General features: G+C 40.2%; 1 pseudogene; it reads right to left on the bottom strand.

Moving 5' to 3' along the window:
* Positions 1-8,977: 8,977 nt before the first annotated feature.
* On the bottom strand, positions 8,978-9,097 carry LOC129871810 (5S ribosomal RNA; annotated as a pseudogene).
* Positions 9,098-14,614: the final 5,517 nt, after the last annotated feature.

Genomic DNA, 14,614 nt, shown 5'->3' with positions numbered 1-14,614 from the left:
GAGCCCCGAGATTATAATTGAGACAGCCCATAATGGCATTTAGAGGACACTCGATATGACTACACCGCTACTCGGGTTCTCAAATAAAAGCTTAACTTTCTTATTCTGTCGAGTCTCTGATAATGATTTAAATTGCATATAGTTACTCACTACTCTACTCGTGTATATTGTAACACTTCTTTCCCTGAGTCCCGGGCCAGGATATGTTCTCGTGCATTGTTCACTGCATTATTCACTGAGTCCCTCAATAGAGGGCCAGGATACGTGTATAAATATATGATGATGAGTTGTAATAAGGTGGTGATGGCACTGGGGCCATGATGGTTTTACAGAGATGATTTTACAGAGATGATTCACCGGACCCCCGAAAGGGCCGGCTATATGATATGACTCGAACATGCATGTTTTTGTAATTCATAAAGTACAGGTACAGGTTTCTGAATTGATATCTTATCCCCTGATTCTCTATCTCAGATATGTTTCCAGTTGTTTTATATTATGTTTTACATACTCAGTACACATATCGTACTGATCCCCCTTTCTCGGGGGGCTGCGTTCATGCCCGCAGGTACAGATACAGATTTTGGGAGTCCGTCAGCTTAGGATTCCATGCAGCTCAGCTGGAAGACGCTTCATTGTATCGGAGCCTAGTTTTTGATACTGTCCACGGATGTATAGAAATTGTTTTATCCATTCAGGGGTACGGCGGGGGCCCTGTCCCGCCATATGTTGTCATTTATATGTTTAGAGGTCTGCAGACATGTATATGTGGGTTGTGTATGTCAGTTTGATTAAGCTGGGTCTACATGATATATGATATATATTATTATGTTATGGTAGCCTTGTCGGCTTGCGTGCCCTGTCATGTTGTGATACAAACGAAAAGGGCTACAGTTTATGAAAATGTTATCGCCAGTGGGGCTCTGTTACATGATATTGTCTTATTTACGATTCAATGTGACCTCAGCTAATAGATATATGTACGGGGGGTCCAGGTCAGACCCCAGTCGCGGCCTACGGGGTTGGGTCGTGACAGAAGTGGTATCAGAGCAGTTCGTCCTCGGAGTGTCTGCAGACCGTGTCTAATAGAGTCTTGGTTATCGATGTGTTGCGCGCCACATCTATAAACCGGAAGCTATAGGACATTTAGGATGTTACCTTTCTTCTACATCTGAGATCGTGCTTTAGATCTGAGTAATAGAAAAAAAATTCCTTATACTAACCTTGGATCTTAACAGAAGGATGACACCAACAGAAGAAAGTAATTGATGACATGGAAAGTTACAAAGCACGCAGGTAAGTAAAGTGAAGGCACGGAAGATATCTGTTTGGTAAGGTAGTGAAGTATTATTTGAAATGTAAAGCTGAAACCTGAAGGGAAAGCAGTCAGGAAGTGCAATAGTTGCAGTTTGAAGTTGGACATATGAGGTAAGTCTAATATTTTTATATTATTGTTGACGTTGAAAGTCCTGTGTGGCTGCGATAAAAAAAATGACATTGAAAGCCCTGTGCGGCTGTGATATGACATGTAAATATATATGCTGGCCCTGTGAGGCATTGTTGGTATTTTCTGCATGCAGGTTTTGGGATAAGTAAGAAATGTAGAGGAAACTCTGCCGAAATTTTCCCAGAACAAGAAAAAGGAAGTAAAGCATAGATTTTTGAGATGCCCGAGAAATTGATACCAAATACCCCTACTGTGTTTAACTAAAACTGTAAGAGGTATCTTTCAGGTCGCCCACAAGGGGCACTTTTTTTTTTACTTGAAGAATTTTATTTCGGAGTAACAAAAGCTTAATTAAGTAGTAAAGTTCAGACTACGGTATCTCCAGCCATATTTGTACTGTAGAAATATAAACAGAGGGCTCAGGGTGAAGGATAAGATGTCCCGTGAATGAGTTTCACTCTTTTTGAAAAAAAAATCCAAGCCCTCAACTCCTAATTGTAAATTAGATGAGTTGTTCATAACTCGAGGATAAACTCAGAAAGAGACCAAGTAGGTCAAATACTAAAAAAAAAGTACTGTGATGTTTAAGAGGTTCTGATTTCTTCCAACAATGGTTGAAAGAAGGGTTACGATAACATCTTATAGTTCTCCACCGACTAATTGGGGAAAGAGCTTTAGACAGAAGCACCTCAAGGAGGTGTCAGGAACTAAACAGGAATACGAATTAAAAGGGGGATATGTAAGTATGAACTGAACAGTGTGATACGAGTATGCAGGGATAAATTGGAACCACTAGTAAGATGCACTTCGTACGCGTTGCCTAAGTTAAAGGCCTGCATTGAGAACGGAGTAAGAGCATGGGGCTTAAGATACAAAGAAATGACGCGTATACACAACGTCGCCCCAAAAATAGTGGAATCCTTAAGGGACGAGGATGGAAAACTTAAGGAACAAATGACGTAACTTTTATTCGTCCCAAGAAACAAAGGATATAGGTTGGGACAAAACCACTACTTCGAGAAAACCTAGAATAGTTATCGTCAGAATACTAGCACTACCTAATAGGTATTAGAACAACTACAGGTGCTAAGTAATTCTTGGAAAAAGAAAAAGTAGAAGGTGGCCTTGGACGAGTTGTTCCCTAGGTCACATTGTTCAAGTACTGATTAGTAGATAAGACATTATGTTAGATATGGAAAGGTTCTATCGCTTCGTAATTTAATCAAGGCTCCGTACACGGATAGTCAGATTATAAACATGCAGATAAATAAAGACATGATGCGGTACCAAATAGATTGGTGAAAGGAATTGGACAAAAATTTAGACTGGACATAGAGACTTAGAACAAAGTACAAATAGAGGAAAGTGCGGGTACCCCCTAAAGGGAGGAAGTTAATGAGAAAATGGCAAAGGTAGGAGGAGGCAGTTGATATAACAATAAATGTGAGATAGACGTCTAAACTTTGATAAGATATCTTGCTAAACCAAGTTGGAAAGCTCCGGAAGTTACCAATAATTGGATGGAAGCCGGAATGCTACATAAGGTAGCGTTAAGAAGTTTGTGACGAGACCCTGAACAACATAACACTAGAAGGTGGTTGCGGATAAAAACACAAAAAAATGTAACAATGGAAGGATATCGGATAACTCAAGAGACACTACGAGGGATAATGACAACATGCTAGACCAAAAAGCCAAAATGTTGGCTATAGAGTTTGTCGCAAATGATGTTGTGATAAATGTATAACCAAGGACAAAGGAATAGAAAGCCTCCTGTGGTAGAAAATGAGAAGAACACAAAATGAATAAAGGATAGGGGAGCTCATATGTGAAATTCCATTAAAGATATGCCAGCTAATAATAGCCAAAACTCAAAATGGCTCCAAAGGTTACTATATAAAAGAACTTTAGCGCTACTCAGTAGCCCACCCTAATGAATGGGTGCGTACAGAAAGGGGGGGATACAATAGGGGAAGTTAAACCAAACTGACCAAAAAGGGACATGGTCATAGCGGAACTAAAGGTCTATGCCGATACTGGTCGTAAGATAACAAAGGAAGGACAGGGAAAAACATAAAGACTCGCGAGACAACACTAAGGTAAATCTTGGGCTAAATTGAGTGACCGCACATCGTAGAAAGGATTACAGTGAAACGATACACGAAGACTTCCCAGGAAGGTCACCCATCCCAATATTACTCTCGCCCCAGCACGCTTAACTTCAAAATTCTGATGGAACTTAATGCGTTAGTGCTGGTGGGATCCCGCGAGATGGAGGAATCTGAACTAGTGATGGAGAAACGATATGAGATTATGTACCCAGAGTATTATAAGATACGTTAAGGCAATTGTAATAAGGGTTTAAGCAAAATAAGAAGGATTAGCTAATTGCTAATTGACGACGCACTTGAATTCCACAGTTCTTCAACATAGAACCAGTTAACGAGTGGAAAACCACAGAATAACTATATAGGCTAGTTAAAGTTCTAAAGAAAGTCGAGAAAAACTATACGAAGCTAAGGATTCCCAAATTATCAACATCACCATGCACCTATTCTAAACTTTTCAAGAGTAGGGTGCTATGCGGGTTATTGCGAGAAGGCTAACGAATCAACCCCTTTGCTTCCAAGCAATACCACCTATGCAACTAGAACTAGGTGAAGCTATATGACAAGGAAGTAGTAAGATTCCGTGAAGTTCCCCAACTAATATCTCAGATAGAGGAACTTCAAATATGGTTAACGTTTGGACCTCGGTCCAAGAAGAGGTCGAGAGCACAGACAAACCTTCATACCGCATTTACCTCGGGCTTCTGAATAGACTGAGCATACTATCAACTGCTAAAAAATATATTGCGAGCTTATGAGGTTGGCTTAAGTGTAGCTAGGACTATCGTCCATCAATTATTAGGTTTGCCTATGAGAAGGGCTACCATTACAGTATCCAAATGACCCCCTACAAGATGTTGTAAGGAAGCGCCTATAGGTCCCCCTGATGGGAAAAAGACTAAGCTGGTAGGCCAAACAGGATTAAGCAAACTATTGACTAAAAGCCCAGAGTCGGCAGGAATGATATACAGATAATCGACATCGACATTCAAAGTTCAAATGGATGATTGGATGTTCATAACGGAGTCACCCAGAAAAGGGGACTTAACCCAAAATATGTTAGAAGGTATCAAGTTACTCATAAGGTGGGCAATGTGACTGGTAATTTAAGCTTACCACCTGATTTGGAAACCATACGCCCAGTCTATTAAATATAAATTTTTCACAACTGTACTGGTGATCCACCCATAGTATGTCTCATAAATGAAGTCCATGATATAGAAGAGTTATCCTATGAGGAGAAATTTATTGCCATCTTGGATTGGCAAATTAGAAGGTTGCGAACTGAGGACGTGCCTTCCGTCAAGATACTGTGGCAAAACCAAAACCAGAAAAGGGATGACCTGGGAAATTGAAGAGGATATAAAACACAAGTATTTGCACCTATTCCCAATATTTACAGGTAACCCCGATTCCTGAAACACGTATATGAAATATTGGTATGGAAGTACGTGTTAAGAAAATAGCAATGAATCTCCCTACGATTTGTATAAGGTGCTAAGAGAAGTTTTAGCTAACATTCGGGGACGAATGTTCTAAAGGGGGGAAGGATGTTACACCCCACCCTTTTTAAACTCGGAATGTCCCTTAAGTTACTTAGAAGTTAGCATGCGAGCCACTTAAGTTATGACACTATCAAACGGCTCTAAGGAAGGGAGAATGTGATACCCCATACTAGAGAAGGTTGGAGATGAAATCATAAGAGTCCGAAAGGAATTGGAGGTCAAGTAATGAGTCGTAGGACTCGATTTACCTATGTAAGCTACTAAGTTAAAAGTCATATGCACTTGAGCTACTTAAGCATATATCAAACTTACGTAGCACGGATTTCATAGGTACATAAAATAAGACGAGATTACGAGCCCACGAGGAAGGGGAAAAAAAAAGACGACACGTGGTAGCCAATGAAGAAGCGACACGTGGCAGCACCTCAAGCAAGCAGGTGATCCACCTGCTTGGGGGGTGGTGGACCCCACTTCCACGTGGCAGCCCATAGTTGGCAGCATGATACGGTGGCCCAATAGGGGCTGGACACGTGTCACCTCTTGGGGTTGACACGTGTTACACCCTAAAGCCACATATATATGTTGATATATATCATATACTTCAGTTATCCATCAAAACATCAGCCAACTTAGAGAGAAAAAAATGTGAGGGAGAGAAATAGAGAGGCAGCCATGGTTCTTGAAGTTTAAAGGTTTGTTTTCCAATTTTCTTCCGTGAATTAATTATATACGGTGTACCTTAAGTACGTGGATATGTATATATGTATTTTAAGACCTTCATGGAAGTAAAACTCCAGCTTTGCAATTGGAATTTGGAAGAGAAAATAAGAGAAAACGTTAATTAATAAACCCGTTTTTGGAAGGGACAGTGGTTAGTAATAATCGTATAACTTCTTGTGTACAGATTCGTTTCAAGTGATTTAATATGTTTTGGAAAGGTATTTCGTGGTTCTATAAATTTCATTCAGACTCCAAAATCCAGTTCCACTTTTATCAGCTTGAAAAGTGGTGATGAAGTGTAGAAGAGGTACTGCTCAAATTTGGTTTTGGAAATCCTACACGGACAGCTGTGAGTATTTTGGTCATATCTTTTTTTACAAAATTGATGTAGGGATGATTCCAAATTTTTTGCGACCCTAATACACATGTATATAACTTTCATGAGGACGTAAATCCTGTTTCCCTCCATTACCCCTTCAAAACGAAGCGACAAGGTAAAACAGTAAGCTGTCCAGATTTCACATTTTGGATAGTTTTGGCGAGTTTGACAAGTTTAACGTAAGGTAAGGTTTCTTCTTTAAATTTGAGCTTTATGTGTTCTTATGGAGCATGTTACACTCCCTATTGGTGGCTGGAAATATGAAAATGGCTTAGAAATACTTGGCGTTCGGAATAAACTAATTTGTAGTCGTTATAGTTGAATTGTTGTCGAAACAAAGTGTTGTTCTTGTGAGTTGCTCTGCAGGGGTGTGGCTTGTTGTTGCAGGGCCTAAATATGTCCTAATGTGGGTTAGGGTGCTTCTGGTAGAAGCCACATGACCCCTTGTTATGTATAATTAAAGGCGTCACAAAATAAAGGCTAGACGCCCTATTGAGATATCGTATTTTTAGAATAAGTTGTTTGGAGTGTATGTTGTATATTGTTGGTATGAATTGCTGCAGGTTGTTGTTGTTGGTTGGCTGTAGGTCTTAGGGACATGATTGGAAATTTGGATAGGGCACATTATAGGGGAGGTGCTGCCCAATTTTCGTTAACGCCTTAACAAACTAAAGGACTAGTCGAGGAAACAACTAAGGCAATAGATTCCATTAACATTAAGGCGTAATCCAAGATGCTGGAAAGTTAAGAGTAGTTGATATTCGTATTACTTTCATATTGAATAGGTTCGGAAGACGACGAGACGAGCAGGATAAAGGGTAACTCCCAAAAGCTATGTAAAGCTTTCTTGTGGCATGTTTTGGTATAAGCACGTACAATTATCTTTCTTTCCTTTTGGCAAGTTTTAGCCTTAAGTGAAGTGTGTGTGGAATGTGGGGATAATTCCATTCCCAAAACTCCAAGTATGCCTCATAACCCATATCCACTGCTTAGTATTGGAATTTCTGCAAGAATTGAGTATTGCCTAGTAAGGCTTCTATGTATTAAACACTAGTATTTGGAAAGCTATCTCTCATTTCCTTTGATACGTGTTTGGTACGAAAGTGAGATTATGATGCCATAATGATTCACCGAGCCCCATGATGGGCCGGGTATGAAATATGTGTATGCAGATCCCATAAAGAAAAGTATAGACCATATATAGTTTATTCTCTTTCTTCTTCTGGCATGTCTTAGTTGTAGGTTAAACATGATATGAGTTCCGGCGTAACTCCATTCTTAGCATCTCTTATTTACGTCTGAATATCGAACTTTTATAATAATCGAACTATTTCCCTGGAAACTTTTATATGTTAAAAAGGTAACAAATGTACAGGCTCCAAGTCTTACAGACTATATGTTAACAAATGTTCTGGTTCCATAAGCGATTTGGCTTTACTTTAGTACATGTCTAGGAGCCCCGAGATTATAATTGAGACAGCCCATAATGGCATTTAGAGGACACTCGAGATGACTACACCGCTACTCGGGTTCTCAAATAAAAGCTTAACTTTCTTATTCTGTCGAGTGTCTGATAATGATTTAAATTGCATATAGTTACTCACTACTCTACTCGTGTATAATTGTAAACACTTCTTTCCCTGAGTCCCCCGGGCCAGGATATGTTCTCGTGCACAGTTCACTGCATTATTCACTGAGTCCCTCAATAGAGGGCCAGGATACGTGTATAATTATATGATGATGAGTTGTAATAAGGTGGTGATGGCACTGGGGCCATGATGGTTTTACAGAGATGATTTTACAGAGATGATTCACCGGACCCCCGAAAGGGCCGGCTATATGATATGACTCGAACATGCATGTTTTTGTAATTCATAAAGTACAGGTACAGGTTTCTGAATTGATATCTTATCCCCTGATTCTCTATCTCAGATATGTTTCCAGTTGTTTTTATATTATGTTTTACATACTCAGTACACATATCGTACTGATCCCCCTTTCTCGGGGGGCTGCGTTCATGCCCGCAGGTACAGATACAGATTTTGGGAGTCCGTCAGCTTAGGATTCCATGCAGCTCAGCTGGAAGAGGCTTCATTGTATCGGAGCCTAGTTTTTGATACTGTCCACGGATGTATAGAAATTGTTTTATCCATTCAGGGGTACGGCGGGGGCCCTGTCCCGCCATATGTTGTCATTTATATGTTTAGAGGTCTGCAGACATGTATATGTGGGTTGTGTATGTCAGTTTGATTAAGCTGGGTCTACATGATATATGATATATATTATTATGTTATGGCAGCCTTGTCGGCTTGCGTGCCCTGTCATGTTGTGATACAAACGAAAAGGGCTACAGTTTATGAAAATGTTATCGCCAGTGGGGCTCTGTTACATGATATTGTCTTATTTACGATTCAATGTGACCTCAGCTAATAGATATATGTACGGGGGGGTCCAGGTCGGACTCCAGTCGCGGCCTACGGGGTTGGGTCGTGACAGAAAAGATATCGAATAATTCAAGAGACACTACGAAGGATAATAATAGCATGCTAGACCAAAAGCCAAAACGTTGGTTATAGAATTAGGCGCAAATAATGTTGTGATAGATAAATAACGAAAGAAAAAGGAATAGAAAGCCTCATGTGGTAGAAAATAAGGAGAACATAAAGTGAATAAAGGATCATGGAGCTAAAGGTCTATGCCGATACTAGATGCAAGATAACAGACGAAAAGACGGGGCAAAACATAAAGACTCGCGAGACAACGCTGAGGTAAATCTGGAGCTAAGTTGAGTGCCGCACCTCGTGGAAAAGGTTATAATGAAACGCGACACGAAGACTTCCCATGAAGGTCACCCATCCCAATATTACTCTCGCCCTAGCACGCTTAACTTCGAAATTCTGATGGAACTTAATGCGTAAGTGCTGGTATGATCACACGAGATTGAAGAATCTGAACTAGCAACGGAGAAACGCTATGAGATTATGTACCCAGGGTAGTATAAGATACGTTAAGGAAACTGTAACAAGGTCTTAAGAAAAACAAGAAGGATTAGCTATTTGCTAACTGGCGACACACTTGAGTGCCACAACTCTTCAACATAGAACTAGTTAATGAGAGGAAAACCGCAGAATGGCTATATAGGCCAGTGGGCGAGGGAATTTCGACACCACTGAGTAGCTAACTCTGAGGGCAAAAAAAAGTATAACCCAAAAGGTAAGGGTACCAGCTGATGTAATTTATGAATGATATGAAACAGTGCCCAAGGTCAAAAATTTCACAATATGACCGGGACTACAAGACTCACTTCGAACTCTAGCGCCAGATGAATCTGGAGGGAATGTTACTTGTGGATTAACTATATTAGTCCCTGCCTCTTCAATTAAAGGTTACCTACTCTGCCGAGAAGGTGTAAAATTGTAGAATAAAACAGTGGTAGAACCTTACGGAGTCCCCATAGCTATTATACCAGGCAAAGAAGCTCAAGTTGTGATTAACTATTGAGAGATGCAGAGATGGGTTAAGTCAAACTATCGAGATGGATCTGATACTATGGGTGAAGTGAGACATGGCCACGAGTGGACCAAAGATCTTCCCCGACATCGAATATAGGATAAGGGAGAAGAAAGACCCAAAAGAATAAAGTGCCAGTTAAAGTTCTGAAAGGAGTCGAGAAAGACTATACGAGGCTAACGGTTCCCAAATTATCCACGTCATTACGCACCCATTTTATACTCGATAGGAGTAGGGTGCTATATGAGTTATTGTGATTAGGCTAATGAATCAGCCCATTTGCTTCCAATCAAGAGCACCTATGCTGCTGAAATTAGAGGGAGTTATAGAACATGGAGAATGGTAAGGTTCCGTGAGGTTTCCTCATCTAATATCCCAGATAAAGGGACTTCAATTATAATTAACGCCTTGAGATCAGTCCAAGAAGAGGTCAGGAGCACAGACAGGCCTTAGTACCGCATTTCTCCCTCGAGCTACTAAACAGATTGAGCGCACTATTAGACGCTAGAAGATATGTCGCAAGCCGGAAGATTAACTTCGAAGGTAGCCGGAATGATTATCCATCACTTATCAAGTTGCCTACAATAATAATTACTACACTAGTATTCCAATTGCCTCGACATGATTAAGCAAGCTATTGACTAAAAGCCCAGAGTCGGCAGGAATGATATACAGATAATCAACGTCGACATACAGAGTTTAAGTTGATGATTGGATGTTCATCATAGGGTCACCTAGAAAAGGAAATTGACCCAAAATTTGTTAGACAGTATCAAGTTACTCATAAGGTGGGCAACGTTGCTGGTAAGTTCAACTTACCACCTCATTTGGAAACTATATGCCCAGTCCATCAGTTAAGAATGCTTTACAAAGATACTGGGAGACACCAGGGTATATGCCATAGGTGAGGTCTAGAAGATGGAATCTGGTGAGAAAAAACCTACCGCCATCCTAGATCAGCGAACTGAAAGATTGTAGAATAAATACGTACCTTCCGTCATGTTACAAGTATTTGCACCTGTAACTGATGTCTACAGGTAACTCCAACTCTTGAGAACTCGTATGTTAATAATATAGATGGGAATGCAGGTGATAGCATAAAGGAAAGGAACCCCTCTATAATTTATATAAAGTCTTACAGAAGGTTGCATTTAACATTCGAGGACGAATGTTCTAAAGGGGGGAAGGATGTTACACCCCACATCTTTGAACTCGGAAGGTCCCTTAAGTTACTTAGAAGCTAGTATGTAAGCCACTTAAGTTACGACACTATCAAACGGCTCTAAGGAAGGGAGAATGTGATACCCCATACTAGAGAAGGTTGGAGATGAAATCATAAGAGTCCGGAAGGAATTAGAGGCCAAGTAATGAGTCGTAGGACTCGATTTACCTATGTAAGCTACTAAGTTAAAAGTCATATGCACTTGAGCTACTTAAGCATATATCAAACTTACGTAGCACGGATTACATAGGTACAAAAAATAAGACGAGATTACAAGCCCGCGAGGAAGGGAAAAACAGACGACACGTGGTAGCCAATGAAGAAGCGACACGTGGCAGCACCTCAAGCAAGAAGGTGACCCACCTGCTTGGGGTCAAGAGGTGACCCACCTGCTTGGGGGGTGGACCCCACTGCCACATGGCAGCCCCTAGTTGGCAGCATGATACAGTGGCCAATCATGGCTCCACACGTATCACCCTAAGGGGATGACACGTGTCACCTCCAAGGCATCCCATATATACATGTTAAAATGACTCTTAGTCATTCACTTATCCAGAATTTCAGCGAAAAACGTGAACAAAAGGGAGAAAAAACAACCTAAGGCTAAGAGAGAGTGTTATGGAGGCAACAAGGAAAACAAAGGTAAGCTTCCACTTTTGCTCCATAAATTAAGTATATACAGTGTTGATTAAACATGTGGAGGTGTATACATGTGTCTTAGGATGCCTACGGAACCATGGTTTCAATTTTACACTTGGAACAAACAAGAAAAAGTTGAAGGAAAACTTAGAAAGCCAAAAAGAGAGGGTTACGGGTTTGGTCTCCAAAAGGTGAGCCTATGAGTTTTGTTTCGTGAATTAATTATTTGAGGTGTTACAAGGTTATATAATAGTGTTTGAAAACCAAAAATTTCAATTTGGTGCAGCAAGGAAGTCATACAAACAGTCCTCCTAATTTCAGCACGTCTAGAGAAGTTCCAAGGTGCGACTTGACAATTTTGGCCAATTTCGGGTAAGGTAAGGTTTATTCTTTTAAGTTGGACTTTATTATTATGTTATGGCAGCCTTATCGGCTTCCGTGCCCTGTCATGTTATGATACAAATGAAAAGAGCTACAGTTTATGAAAATGTTATCGCCCAGTGGGGATCTGTTACATGATATTGTCTTATTTACGATTCAATGTGACCTCATCTAATAGATATGTGTATGGGGGGTCCAGGTTGGACCCCAGTCGCGGCCTACGGGGTTGGGTCATGACTGTATGTAAAGTACAAAATATCATAACTAAGACAACAGCTAAAATAGGGATGTAGGGGGCAAATATAACATTTAGCCATCTATCGTACCTACATCTTATAAAATAAAGGCATACAGACTATCATAACGCACTATATCCGGACCGTTCAGGGACTCGGTGTAACTACATCATTTTGTCATCATAAGCACATATGTAACATTAGCGCTATGGAACGTACAACCCAATCCACGTATATAGCAAGTACACACCATAGAATGACGACCTAATCCACATATCATATAATAATGCCGAAGAATGATGGTCTGATCCGTATATCATATAATAATGTGGAGGTACGATGGACCAATTCGTATATCATATAATAATATCGAGGAATGACGGCCCGATCCGTATATCATATAATAATGCCGAGGAACGACGGCTCGATCCATATGCATATAATACACCGAGGGATGTTCGGCCCAATCCTTATACAATATAGTGCATATACGTGCACGTAAAATTCGGTAACATATCAAACATCCCTCAGATATCACCATAAAGCATGTTCAACAACTCCTAGGTATAGGAGCTTATGCATCCTATCACTATTCAGCCTATAGAAGGCTCAAGGGTCGTAGTTCAGCTACTTTAAGGCCCTTATCATTCAAAAGTGAGTACAAGTCATGAATCACATTCAGAATCTATAAATGGAACTATCTCTAAATCATTTCACATATTGTTTCACTTAGATTAAGCCATTTCACTTAGATAGCTTTACATACTCATCACTTCCTAGCATATAGAAGGCTTGAGGAGCCCTAGTTCACTTACTGTAAGAGTTCTTTCATCAAGAAGTAAATGAGGACCATAATTACATCTCGAATTTATGAGTAGATTTACCCTCAATCTCATATCATTCATTACTTAACTTGAAGACATGCCAAAAGAAAGGAGAGCTTCTAAATCCACAACCAAGCACCCATAGGCATCAATTCCTTATTTTCCTTTCTCGACTAGTCTCGACTAGTCTATTAGTTAGTTAAGAAGTTAACAAAATTCGGACAGCATCTCCTCTATAACTCGTCCTATACGAACTTCCAATTACATCTTCAATTAGTACATCCAACCAAAAACAACAATCAGCAGCCAATACGCAATTATACCACTTCAATATTACACAAAACAAGTCCCAAACAGCCCGTCCAAAACTACGACTCCAAAATATGGTTTTCAATCTTTATTTTGTAAAATCTTCAACACGCAAAATCGGGTGTCATGTGGCTGAAACCAGCAGAAATTATAACCATTTTTAGACATTTTTCCATCCCTGCAACACTACAAAACAATTCCCAATACGACACTACAATAACAACGACACTAGTTATATTTTAAGCCACTAGAATACGTCAAAACAGTTCCTATACGACCTGCACCTTCCTTCATCCGTAACATCCATATTTTCACGTATACAACTCATGTTTACACACCCATAACATGCTTAAACCTTTACCAAAACGTGGGAGAAGGGAATCAATCCATACCTTAACAAACGGCTTCCCAAACTTGCTGAAAATTAACTTTGAAAACTCCTTGATGCGGCTGAACTTTGGTGGCTGTTTGCAGCCCTACCTTGCTGCCCCAACTATAAATTTCCATTGTTAAACACTCCCACTTAGTTGAGAAATACCTTATATAATAATTCATGGAGAAAAATCGGAGGGCTTACCCTAAAGTAGCCATGGCCGACGCCCCTCTTTCTTGCTCCCTAGGTTTTCTCTTTTTTTTTGTTCAATTTTGCTGAAGTTTAAGGTGTATACAGAATGTAACACCAATATATATTCATCCTTAGGAGGTTCCACGTGGCATCCCCTAGGGGTGACACGTGACATCCCCCTAGGGCACCACCTCAATCATGCCTCCAATATTTGGCTGCCAAATGGTAGCGTGGGGTCAACCCAAGATGCTGCACCACCTACTTGACCCTAAGTACATGCATCACCTACTTTTCCAAGTAGGTGCATCACCTACTTGCTTCGAGAAGGTGCGTCGTCTCCTTATTTCTCTTTCGTGGGTTCGTAATCTCATCTCACTCCAAGAGCCTATGTATTCATTGCTACTTAAGTTCTATGTGTACTCAAGTAGCTTAGTTATGTAAAACATTCAAGTACGTAGCTTACGCAAGCAAGTCGAGTCCTATAACCCATTACTTGACCTCCAACTCCTTTCGGATTCTTATAACCCTATTTCCAATCTTCCCTATTATGGGGTATCTCGTTCTCCTTTCCTCAGAGTTATTTGATACGTGGTGGATAATTTAGATCACACGGCACTTTTCAAGAGACTTAAGATAGTCCCAAGGTGTGAAAGTACAGGGCATAACATCCTTCCCCTTTAGAATATTCATCCTCGAATGTTAACTCTCAGAAGGTCTAAAAGGATTTCAGGAAATTTCTGTAATAGTTGTCATATACAAGACTTTATTA

The sequence above is a fragment of the Solanum dulcamara genome, chromosome 10 (genome assembly GCF_947179165.1).
Source record: "Solanum dulcamara chromosome 10, daSolDulc1.2, whole genome shotgun sequence".
Taxonomy (NCBI): Eukaryota; Viridiplantae; Streptophyta; class Magnoliopsida; order Solanales; family Solanaceae; genus Solanum; species Solanum dulcamara.
The sequence above is the reverse complement of the archived record's forward strand: the minus strand, read 5'-3'. Positions and strand labels throughout refer to the sequence as shown.